Here is a 5,555-nt window from a genome sequence, read left to right on the forward strand (position 1 = left end):
GTGAGCACAACCGGGGCGAGACATACCGGCCGTCATAGATAACCCCGGTCACAGTCTCACATACCCCCCCCCCTCAGTTCAAGCGTGCGGGGTTGAACTCCTGCCATCAAACACGGGCCGCGGGACAAGGCATCGGCGTTGCCCTGCAACCTACCGGCCCGGTGTTCAACCGTAAACCGGAAGTTTTGCAGAGAAAGGAACCACCGGGTAACCCGGGCATTCCGTTCCTTGGCGGACCTCATCCAGACCAGTGGAGAGTGATCCGTCACCAAGCGAAACTGCCGTCCCAGCAGGTAATAGCGTAGGGACTCCAAGGCCCACTTGATCGCCAGGCACTGCTTCTCCACTACGCTATAATTCCGCTCGGGAGGGGTGAGCTTCCTACTTAAGAAGGTGACGGGGTGTTCCTCCCCCTGAACCACCTGAGACAGCACTGCCCCAGGCCGATCTCCGAGGCGTCAGTCTGTACTATGAACTCCTTCCGGAAATCAGGGTTGACCAGAACGGGCTGTCCGCACAGGACCTCCTTCAGGGCCCGGAAGGAGTCCTCGGCCTGCGGAGTCCAGCGCACCATGACGGACTTCTTGCCTTTGAGAAGGTCCGTCAAGGGGGCTGATAGTCCCGCAAAATCCTTTACAAACCTCCTGTAGTACCCCACGATACCCAGGAAGGCCCTAACCTGCTTCGTGGTCAGGGGTCTAGGCCACTTCTGGATCGCCTCAACCTTGTTAATTTGGGGCTTAATCACTCCTTGGCCTATCACGTAGCCCAAGTAGCGGGCTTCCGTGAGTCCCAATGCACATTTCTTGGGATTGGCTGTCAATCCGGCTGTTCGAAGCGCGTCCACCACCGCTTGTACCTGTTCCAAGTGGGTCTGCCAATCGGAGCTGTAAATAATGATGTCATCCAGGTACGCTGATGCATACGCCTGGTGGGGTTCCAGCACTAAGTCCATCAACCTCTGGAACGTGGCCGGAGCGCCATGTAACCCAAAAGGCAAGACAACATAGTGGAAGAGACCCTCCGGCGTAACAAAAGCGGTTTTCTCCTTGGCGGACTCCGTTAGTGGCACCTGCCAGTACCCTTTGGTCAGGTCGAGTGTGGTAAAATATCGCGCCTGTCCCAGCCTATCAATCAGCTCATCCACCCGGGGCATGGGGTAGAGATCGAACTTGGATATTTCGTTCAATCTCCTAAAGTCATTGCAGAACCTTAAGGAGCCATCGGGTTTTGGTATTAGGACAATCGGACTAGCCCATTCACTCCGGGATTTTTCGATGACCCCCAGGCGTAACATTGTCTTTACTTCCTCCGATATGGCTTGTCGTCGAGCCTCCGGTACCCGGTATGACTTCAGGCGTACCTTCAGGTGGGGCTCGGTGACAATATCATGTCGTATCAGACTGGTCCTACCTGGCAGCTCGGAGAAGACATCGGGGTTCTGCTGAACCAACCGTCTGGCCTCTCGCCTCTGTTGCTTGGTGAGGGCTTCTCCAATCCTTACTTCCGGTTCGTCCTCTCCGGAGGTCGCTGGAGCCGGATGTGAACGACCCGAAGAGGAGGGAGGTGGGGAAAAAACAGCCATCAGGCTTTCCCGTTCCTGCCAAGGTTTTAATAGGTTGACATGGTATATTTGTTCAGGTTTCCGCCTACCGGGCTGCAATACTTTATAGTTAACCACCCCTACTCTTTCCTTTATCTCGTAGGGGCCTTGCCACTGAGCCAGGAATTTACTCTCCGCCGTGGGGATCAATACCAACACCCGATCCCCGGGTTTAAAGGTCCGCACGGTGGCTTGTCTATTGTAGCGGCCGCTTTGCGCGGCCTGAGCCTCCTGTAAATGCTCCTTCACAATTGGCATGACCGCGCTTATGCGGTTCTGCATACCCAAAATGTGTTCAATCACACTTTTATGGGGGGTGGGCTCTTGTTCCCATGTTTCCTTTGCCAGGTCCAACAATCCCCGGGGATGTCGCCCGTATAACAATTCAAAAGGCGAAAACCCCGTGGATGCCTGTGGCACCTCTCGTATGGCAAACATCAGATAGGGAAGCATCATATCCCAGTCTTTCCCGTCTTTTGAAATCACCCTTCTTAGCATGGTTTTCAGGGTTTTATTGAAACGCTCGACTAAACCGTCCGTTTGAGGATGATACACAGACGTACGCAACTGCTTGATCTGGAGTAGCCGGCATAGCTCTTTGGTCACTTTAGATATGAATGGGGTCCCCTGATCCGTAAGGATCTCCTTGGGCAATCCCACCCGGCAGAACACAGCAAACAACTCCCGAGCTATAAGCTTTGCTGCAGTATGTCTGAGAGGTATCGCCTCGGGATACCGGGTGGCATAGTCAACGATCACTAGGATGTGTTGGTGCCCTCGAGCGGACTTTACGAGGGGCCCCACCAGATCCATCCCTATCCGTTCAAAAGGGACTTCTATAATGGGTAACGGTACCAACGGACTGCGAAAATGGGTCAGGGGTGCAGTAAGCTGACACTCCGGGCAGGTTTCGCAGAACCGTTTTACCTCCCCAAAGACCCCGGGCCAATAGAACCTTTGCAATATTCGCTCCTGCGTTTTCTTGACCCCTAGGTGGCCACTCATCAGGTGTTTATGAGCCAAGTCGAGGACCCGCCGGCGATGCGGCTGGGGCACCACCAACTGCTCTACCCCTACGCCCCGTATTTCATCTACCCGGTAGAGTAAATCCTGCTTAAGAGCGAAATGGGGGTACCTTACCTGGGCATTGGGCAGCTGTGCCACCCCGTCAACTACTGTCACCCGACTCCGGGCATGTATTAACGTAGGGTCCTGGAGTTGGGCTGTCCCAAACGTATCCGGGGAGGCCTCCAACTCCGGGATGGGCTCGACCGTCTCAGCCTCTCCTGCCAATACCTCTAGGGGCGACCTATCGGGTTCACACTCTGTCCCTATCATGGTGACCCCTACGGCAGGTGTCCCGGATTCAGGATTGTAGGGCTCAGGTCCCGGACCGACCAATATCTGAGGGGACTTAGGGGGTCCCCTCCATAAAGTCCAAAAATAGGGCAGATAGGATCACGTCATAAGGAAGAGTGTTAAGAAGTCCCACCTCATGTTGCACCTGACCGCAAGGTGCTGTGATGGTGACAATCCCCGTGGGATAGTCGCGGCGGTCCCCATGTATGCAAACCACCCCCACGGTGCGTCCTGTGACCTTTACTTTAGCTCTCAAGGTGGATCGCACAAGGGTCACTAAGCTTCCGGAATCCAACAATCCTGTAACCGGACATCCATTCACCTGTATTTGGCACAAGTGGGGCTCCGTCTCTGGGGAGACCAGGTCAGCGGTACACACCACCTGAGCATACATTGAACCCCGCCGGGTAACCCCACAATCCATGGGCTCCGTGGTGAGTGGACACTGGGCTTCCATATGTCCCACCCGCTGGCACCGCCAACATCTAATGGGACGGGACGGTAGGGGACTCCTGTACCGTTGTCAGCGGTGGGTCCTTGGCCCTAGGCTTGGAGGGGCCGGACCGACGGGCGGTACGCAAAGTCTCAGTGTCCCGTATCAAGTCCTGCGTAGCCACATGCCGCTCTACCAGGGACACTAATTGGTCCAGGGTACTCGGGTCACCCTGTCCGACCCACCGTTGAACGGTGACGGGTAAAGTGCGCACAAAACGATCCACTACTACCCTTTCCACCATTTGCGCCGGGCTCAGAGTGTCAGGCTGCAACCACTTTTTTACAAGATGCAACAAGTCATAGGCCTGGGAGCGTACGGGTTTGGCTTCCTCATAGAACCACTGATTTACCCGCTGAGCCCGTACATAGGTATTCACCCCCAACCGAGCCAGTATTTCGGCTTTCAGGGTCACATAGTCAATGGCGTCCTCGGCACAGAGGTCCAGGTACGCTTTTTGGGGTTCCCCCGTCAGATAGGGCGACAATAACTCAGCCCACTGCGGGGTCGGCAGCTTTTCCCGCTCGGCCACCCGCTCAAACACCGCCAGGAACGCTTCCACATCATCACCCGGGGTCATCTTTTGCAACGCTTGTCTCACCGCTTTCCGGACGCTGCCGTCGTCACCCGGTCCCGGGGTTGTTGCTGCCGGTCCGGCACGGATCGACTTGGCCAGGAGAACCATCTGTTCTTGGTGCCTTTTTTTCCTGCAATTGCAAGGCTTGCTGCTGACGTGCATTGGCCTGATCCATCTGTTCTTGGAATTTTTTTTCCTGCACTTGCAAGGATTGGAGCAGGTGTGCATTGGTCTGTTGCTGCTGTGCATTAGCCTGTTGTTGCTGTGCATTAGCCTGAGCCAAATGCTTTATTATGTCCTCCATGGCGTCGCCGGGTTTGGGCTGTAGTATAGCCGCTCGAATCCAGGACATGCGCAGCTGGGTCACCAGGGATGGATGCTACACCTCACCGGCTGTCATGCCCGCATTCTCCACCATATGTGAGGTAGCGTCGTCGGCTGCGCTGCAGAAGACACGGGATCCAGGCACCAAGGTTCACAGCACACGGTTTATTATCCAAAGAAAAAGTCCACAATAGTACATATGTGCCTTTCCGGCAGAGAACTCAGGGAGATGTGATCACTCCCTCACACCCGGCACACCTGCCCTCGTTCCTGTTTCCATTTAACCCTTCCTTAAGCCTGTAGGGAAACAGCATTAACCCTGGAGTGGAGTTACTTTCTATCATGGAGTGAGCACAACCGGGGCGAGACATACCGGCCGTCATAGATAACCCCGGTCACAGTCTCACACCACGTAAAGGGATGGTCGCCATGGGAACGAGTCCCTGGGTATAGCCAGCCTGGTGGGAGGGGTCAGTCAGTTAGTACTGAGGAGAGAGTGGAGTAGCACATAGGAGAGGTGTGTGGACGTGCTTGAGCTGGGTCCGTGTAACAGTGACTCCGGGGGCACAGGAGAGAGGTCACCAGGACAGGTACCGGAGATACCGCTGGGACCGGAGCACGCACAGGGCACAGGGCCCTAGGTGAAGCCAAGTTTTACACTGTTTGGCAAATACCTGCCCGGTGAGGACACCTTCACGGACTTCACCGAACCAAATAATCCGGGGGCATCAGAAGTAAACTAGGATCAGGGTTCGGACACTTACCTCCCCACAGGGTCCGCACTGCCCGCAGTACGGAGAAGGAGACTGTACCCCACAAGGGACAGTCCGGGTCCCCAAACGCTCCACACCACGGGGACCCAATCAACTGAGAGTGCCGGAGACAGAGCAACCTGGGTCACTACATTGGCACTGGTCCTCCGGGGATCTGAACCAGCAATCCCTGGGTCCACAGTTAGTAGAGACTGTTAAAGACAACCTGGTGTGGTCTTTGTTATTGCCCCGTTACATCTCCCAGCCACAGCTCTACCTGCGGAGGGCCTACCATCACAGCTGCTGGTACCACCAGCCCTGGGAGTACCTACATTAAGCATTCATCTCCATCCCTAACCGCAACCCGCAGGTGGCGTCACATGACAATAACTCTTATCTCTCCTGTAAATACCCCCATTAACGAAAGGGGCCCAGAGCTCGAGACCG

The sequence above is a fragment of the Anomaloglossus baeobatrachus genome, chromosome 1, assembly GCF_048569485.1.
Source record: "Anomaloglossus baeobatrachus isolate aAnoBae1 chromosome 1, aAnoBae1.hap1, whole genome shotgun sequence".
NCBI classification, from domain to species: domain Eukaryota; kingdom Metazoa; phylum Chordata; class Amphibia; order Anura; family Aromobatidae; genus Anomaloglossus; species Anomaloglossus baeobatrachus.